This window comes from Branchiostoma belcheri, unplaced genomic scaffold (assembly GCF_001625305.1).
Source record: "Branchiostoma belcheri isolate BF01 breed outbred unplaced genomic scaffold, Haploidv18h27 scaffold41, whole genome shotgun sequence".
Classification (NCBI taxonomy): domain Eukaryota; kingdom Metazoa; phylum Chordata; class Leptocardii; order Amphioxiformes; family Branchiostomatidae; genus Branchiostoma; species Branchiostoma belcheri.
The window spans coordinates 700958-707892 of NW_017804032.1; the positions used below are offsets into that span (position 1 = coordinate 700958).

At 44.5% G+C, this 6935-nt stretch overlaps 1 pseudogene; it reads right to left on the reverse strand.

The window, feature by feature from the left end:
* Positions 1-2101: 2101 nt before the first annotated feature.
* The window catches only part of LOC109477717, a 9943-nt pseudogene continuing 5109 nt past the window's right edge, over positions 2102-6935 (reverse strand).

The window sequence follows — 6935 nt, forward strand, 5'->3', positions numbered from 1 at the left end:
GGAGGAACGGAATGACAAAAATTCCGACCACGCTGGAATTCAGCGAAGGTATCGCTATAATTGATTGAACAAATTTATTAAGCGGCATCCAATTAATAAAAGACAGGGGGCGACCTTGTAGAGCAAACAGTATACAGTTACGAGAACATTTTCCATTGGACCTGTACATAAACAAGTTTGACTAATCATTTATAGTTTACATACATGGCAAACTAGTGCTTCTGTTGTAGTGGTAAATTGTCACCTGTGTATAAGGATCGACACATCTTTCATATTGATACAAGCAAATCTACAGGTTTTCTTTATTTCTAAGTGCGATATTGTCATCTTTGATAATTTACCTATCTTACGTCTATAAATAATATGCACTATATTGGTACAGTGTTGTAGTTTGTTCAGGTAAAACAGGTAAAATTGGTGCTCATGTTTGGACCAAGGCCTGTTCATAATTCTAACGTAAGAGTTTATTTATTTATTTTTGAAATTGTACCACATTTGTGGAATAATTGACATAACAGGTGACTATCATCTCTTTAAGATTTCAAACCAGAGACCAGACTGTAAGGTTTGAACCACTCACACCAGGAGGGACCCTGCTCTTTCCGATAAGTGTGGTGGGACCTTCAACATACTCAAGGTGCACATCACCTTGTCCTTGTCCTATCTGAGAGGACGGCCCTTACCGAAGCTAGGTACTCATTTACACCAGAATCGAGTGAGAAAACAGGTACTAGGTGCATTTCCCAAGGACACAATGGTGGTGCCTGCCAGGGACTCGAACCCAGAACCTTCCGATTCTGAGTCAACAACCCTAACATCTTGCCCTGAACTTAGGAATGTATCGACACACAGCCCAGCTACTCCTAACTAGACAGCATTGGGCATAGGTTAGAGGCATCTGATCTGACCCAAGGATGAATATAAACAGAAGAACCTACAACAAGCAAACATTGCGGCTCGTACCTAAGACATCACTGCCCACGGCTAAAGACATGTACAAGCTGATAGACAGGAGAGCAACAAGAAAATCATCCGGAAAAAGCTACAGCAACAGAGCTGAGTAATTTACCACCAACCTTGTTTAGCTTTGAGATATTTTTTTTTTGTTTTCTGCTGTCTTAAATTTGTCTTCACCGGATTTACAAGTCGATTCCTAGTTTTTAGATGAATACATGCTCAGCTATGGGTTTATTTAGATACTGACTAAAAGTAGTGGGTGCTAGTTGAAACGTCTGACAGTTTCGTATCTATCCAGTTGCTTGAGTACTGTTTAATTGTACATTCGAGAAAAAAAAAGAAACATAAAATCCTTCACACATCTAGTTTCTTCCAGAGTCATTGAGTTGCAAATAGGAAAGTACATTTAATGTTGAAATCGTCGAGACTGCAGCTGTATGTTAGAGAATATTTAAACCTCTAATGTTGCCGCATACATATATTCTATACGTAGGATGACTTTATACATACATGTATTAAGTTTTGTTCTATCTTCATTAGTTGTAGTAGACCATACAAAAGTCTCTGTACTTTTGTTGAGTCAATAAAGAATCTATCATATCAGATATACAAAAATCCCCCCTCCGGCAAAATAATTACATGGTTACATAACCGCCTGTACTGTTGTGTAAGCTATTGTGACCATAGATAACACCTTTAAACACCTTATACAGGTGTATCCCACGTGTCCTCTCATCACTACCAAATATGGCATCATCGCAAGTGAAAGGAGAGAAAAGAGAAAGTGAAGTCGACACCTGTCTGCGTCACACACCTGAGAAAGGTGAGGCGGCTCAGGTTACCCTGTGCAGGTAGCTACCTGTTCGTCCTGAAGAAATTGATAACCCGGTAGCCTAAAACCCCCTGGGTGACCCTCTCCATTGATATTCCCGCACCGTGCCGGCAAAATTGGTCGGAATGATACATAAGTATAGGTGTAACGCGTTTAGCGCGGGGCTTCATTAGTCGGCCGCGCTTGATTGTGAAAAGGACACGAACGAAAATGACATGAAAATGAAATTGAAAACGGGAGCAAGATGAATGCTGGGGTGATTACGTATTCCTCAGCTGCGGTGGCTTGATTAAATTCCCCGGGCCCCCCTTTTCATCGCCCAACAATTGGTAGTTGATTCGCCATCGGGTGGTGAGAAGAATTTCCCTGTGGACAGATGATGACAAACAGGGCTCTGATGGCAGCACTATCTGGGGATATCTTCTCCTGTATTATTAATTCTCCCTCTTTTCTTGTCCTCTTTCCTCAAAGAACCAGCCACATGAGACTAGAGCGGGTCTCTCTCTAGGCCCCGGGGTGTGTGCATGTAGGTACGAATTTCCGACACAAATTCTCCAAGTTGAAAGGCGTTTGTTCCCACACCTGGCGGGAGTCATGCTCACTTGAGACAAAACACCGGCAGACTGGCTGGTGAAAAGGTGACACAGCATAGCGATCATTCCTGACATGTCTCCCCGCTAACTCTACATACACACCGCCGGCGCCCAGGCTCTAGTCGCCGTGAAACGTCCACCGGGAGGGTCTAGGTTCACCCCGGCGGGCCTACACCGACGTCCCGAAGCCCTGCGCCCCCCTCCTACCTGGTCGAACAGGTAAACCCCACAGGTAAACACGCCGCCCCGCTGATGTTGACCCTCCGCTTACCTGTGATCACGTCGGCGGAAACCTCTCCTCCCAGCTGACACACCGCCGCGAGGCGAGCCGAAATTCCTCCCGACGAACTCCCACAGCTCCCGGGCACACTCCGCCGCAAGCCCCGCCGCCGTCTTCCTCCCCGTACGGGATAAAATCCACTCTTTCCGACCATCTGGGCCCTGGTCTCCCCGCGCCAGCCTACCCCGTGCCGCCCAGCCCCGATCCTACTGAAAGGCAAAATACACTGGTGAAAAATTTGAATGCTTCAAGAATAGGGACTCGGCGCGGAGACAATAGGTTATTCATTTCTCTATTGTGGATGAATTACATTGCTCACATGTCTTGAGTGCTTGTAGAAATAATGTGGGGTGGGCACTCGCTAAAGCGGTCTATTCAGCCGGGCGCTTCGTCACTCCGTGATTGATGGGCATTATTGTTTGCACACAAAAGACATGTATTTCAATGCTAGACTAAGCAAATAATTATACAGTATATTAACCGTACAAAAGAATGGCCCATTCGGTCCGCGGAGATACGACAAAAGTAATTTAGCTGCCCGGTCTAAGGGGGGATACATAGGGACCGGATAATTAATGCTGGGACGTCGTATTGGCCTCACTTTACAAAAATGCGATCAACTTGTAAGTTTGCCCGCGCGTGGGTCCATTTTCACGGCCGTGTCGCGGTGGACCGTGCCGGCCCTGCAGCGTTATTTTTCTCCTAGGGCGAATTTTACCTCTAGCTATGCCTGTAATGGGCCATTCTTCTCTATCTGTACAGATCCGCAGTAAATAGGGGCGGGCGAAACAATATGGTCCGTCCGCGGACAAAAGAAAACCTCCTTGGGCGTTGGGACGGTCCGTGGACCATTTTGAATGGGCAATGTTGACAACTGTAACATTTGCGCTGGGCTGGTATTTTGGCCTTTTTGTGGGGGCTTTTGTAGCGATCGCCCCCAAGATACGGATTGACTTTTGATTGGGTCCGGCCGCGCCAAGTCAAAACTTTAGGTGGGGTCCCAAAGTCTTTTAAATCAGTAAAGTACACCAAGACTTTCTAAAGACGAACACACAAACGTACAAGATAACAATCTGCGACTATACAATACCAGCCGATACGTCCACACGATATGTGAAGTCAAGGTGTCGGAACACTCATTCATTAAAAATAAGAGAGGTAATGGTTTGTATAAAAATTGGCATAAAAATGTCATTTCTTATGTTAAATGCTACGCAATGAAACAGGCATTTTATCATACCATTTAGTATTATTTGCTACTACCAGGGGTTATATTTAAATCTGAACCTTTTATTTATAATAAACGCATGTGTGTTATAATATTGATTTCAAAACTACCTTGCAACCTATCCAAATCAGGGCGATCTAACTAGTATGTGAGACAAGGTAGAACCTTAATTGTGTAAAAATGTTATATTGGAATTTTAAAAGCACGTGGTGATTTTAAAGCTTCTAGTAATAATTCCAAAGAGCCATGAAACGTCAAATGTCATTGGTTCGGCCCCTGGTGGGTCTCCAATCAAAATCAATCACATGTAATGCCATTATAAACAGCTACCTTGTTGTGAATGGTCTTTTCTCCTCGGATAATTATCGCACTGTCACCGGCACAAAAGAGTAAAGGTTGTGACCAGTGGGCGGGTTCTATACCAGGGCCACAGGGCCAGAAATACAGGGGCAACCTCAGTCTCTAAACACGCGATTCCGCACTCAAAAATCACAACAAATACCCCTTTTCAATGCCTGTGTTCTTTACTATTAGAAGTGCATTCGGATAGAGAAATGAACATTAAGTATATAATCAAATTGAAGAGGAATGGTTCTTAAGATATGGAGGTTATGATTTAAGACCGTGCCTCTTATTAAGACAGTGTGACGTCACGATCATGGGTGGGACTTGACGGACAAAAAGTCTTTGATCAGATAAGGGCACAAAAGGCCAGTTTACCTGTAGCTATTCATACCTGCTCAGGCCCACATCCGTCAATAGAATAAAAGGCTAAACACTCCGGACTGAATAGCCAGGCGTGTGAAATGGTGGGAGGGGGGCGGTGTTTGGACACGACTGTTTTAGACCCGATGTGCTTGTTTTCCCATTGTGCGCGCACGTTCGGTAAACTTGGCCAGGGACTGGGTAAACTTGTCGGTCTGTCCGTTTTGTTACTACTTGAAACACTGCCACCGAGTTTACCCCAGGTAAATTCGGCAGCTCTTTTGGGTAGAAAATAAAACATGACATGTCTAGTTACCCCCCAGTTATTGTAACATGTACAAGTGTACCCACCACTCCCCTTACTACAAACACACACAGAAGTGCCAGTTGACCGAATTCTTTTTCTAAATCCAGTGAACCAGAAATTCAGATTTATATATTGCAAACTTCAACAAATCAAGATTGTCAATTCACCATCACATTTTCGAATATGATTTCATGGATATTTCGGTAACCTGTGATCTAGTTGTCCCTTTAATACCCTCCAAAATGTCGTAGGGATATGTTTGAATATGACAAACTCTGCTCCATATCAAATTCATATTTAGGTGAATATTGTTATGAACGATATTCTCATATCATCTGCCGTGTCTTGATAAAACTAAGATTCCATCTCCTTGATAACTTGATAAAAATTATCCTTTAAGGTTTGATGGTGGTCTTTTGTGTTTGTTGACTCAGAATTGGAAGGTTCTGGGTTCGAATCCCTCGCAGGCCCTATTGATGTGTCCTTGGGAAAGGCATTATATTTCCTCACTTGACTCAGGTGTAAATGAGTACCTAGCTTCGGTTGGGGACGTCCTCTAGGGCAGGACGTAAAGCCGGAGGTCCCATGTTTAGGGAGAGTCACCCCTTGAGCATGTTAAAGAGCCCACCACACTTATGGAAAAGAGTAAGAGTGTGTGAGTGGTTCAAACCTTACAGTCTTGTTAAGGTTTGACATCTTGAAGATGTGATAGACACCTGTTATGTCAACCCTTCCACAATTGTGGTAAATATTCATGCATTTGTAAATAGATAAAATCACTACATGCATGACAGTAAGACCATCCCGTAGAAGACGACGGGAACGAGACCCTGTGTGCGGCCTCCCTCGTTCCCAGCCCAGATTGCTTATGCAGGACAAGTCCCGTCAGACATCGCCCATTCTAGTGGCACCGAAGCACGCCACTTTTAAAAAGCCATAATTCCTCCCCGCCTGCAGCGGTCTGAATACCACAACAATGCGGCACAAAGGGAAGATTCCTGGCCATTGAACAGCCACAAAAGCGCGCGGAAGGCCCGGCCAGGATTGAAAGGACCGAATCTTTCCCCGCTCTTATTTCGAGCCGGTTGGAGAGACACGACCCCCAGGATGCGGGCAGATCGCTCTGATTTTGTGGGCTGGCCGCGCCTTTGTGTGCAGGCTTTTCTTGCCTTTTCTGTCGTCTTCCCGGGATGTTCTGGACTATAAGGCCCTCCATGGGCCCTATCCGCGGTAAGGCACGGTAACTACCGCCCGCTGACCTTCACGGATGGAAGGTCACGCCATTTAAAATGAGAGAAAGTCCCCATTCTTTAAGGTTGACCCTTCACCCACACAACTTGAATAACAAGGCAGATTTGAAGAGCTAGTCAGGTAAAACATGTCCTGTATTTGAACACCTGGTGGACAGACATACAAAAAGCCTGCGGAACTATGCTAGACTAAGAACACCTTTAAGACAAAGTCCATCCTACACGTGTGAGTTTTCTTAGCGCATGTACCTTAACTTGCACCACTTTGTTACCGGAAGTACATACAAGGTGTTGGAATTTGGTATCTGATGAGTTGGGTTGTAGCTCCATCTATCTACGCCGGTTTTTATATACATGTAGAGCCTTCGTGGCCTTAATTGGTAATCTCAAGGTCCTTGGTAATCTTTAACACTAAGCCAAGACTATCTTTTAGTAACGTAACCGTGCACGAGCATAACGTCTTTCTCCCTCCTTGCTTCCTTCTTTTCTTCCTCCCATCCCCCTTTCTTTATTTCGTTCTTTAGCTTTCCTCCCTCCCTCTTTCCCTTACTCCCTTTCTTCCCTTCTCCCCCCATTCCTTTCTTTCTTGAAGTCTTCCTTCCTTCCTATTTTCTTACTCTTCATTTATTAGTATTTTTCTTCCCTCCCTCCCCATCCCTCACTCTACTCCTTTATTCCTTTCTCCTTCCTTCCTCTCTTTTTTAATTCTTCCTTCCTTTTCTTGCTCTTTCGTCATTGTTTCCTCTCTGCTCTATTAATTCTTACTCAAACACACACACACAC